This window comes from Mizuhopecten yessoensis, unplaced genomic scaffold (assembly GCF_002113885.1).
Source record: "Mizuhopecten yessoensis strain PY_sf001 unplaced genomic scaffold, ASM211388v2 scaffold10883, whole genome shotgun sequence".
Taxonomy (NCBI): Eukaryota; Metazoa; Mollusca; class Bivalvia; order Pectinida; family Pectinidae; genus Mizuhopecten; species Mizuhopecten yessoensis.
In genome coordinates this window covers 61,789-62,116 of record NW_018408769.1, presented here as the reverse complement: position 1 = coordinate 62,116, position 328 = coordinate 61,789, and positions in this window count along the sequence as shown.

Below are 328 nucleotides of genomic sequence, written 5' to 3'. Positions count from 1 at the left end.
CTAGTGTGTTTAGACTACTATAATCTACACCAGTGTGTTTATACTACTGTAGTTTATACCAGTGTGTTTATACTGCTATAGTCTATACTAGTGTGTTAAGACCGTTATAGTCTATACTAGTGTGTTTAGACTACTATAGTCTACACCATTGTGTTTAGACTGCTAGTTTCTACACAATTGTGTTTAAACTGCTGTAGTCTACACTAGTGTGTTTCGACTGCTATAGTATATACCAGTGTGTTTAGACTGCTATTGTCTACACCAGTGTGTTAAGACTGCTATAATGAAAACCAGTCTGTTTAGACTGCTATAGTGTATACCAGTGTGG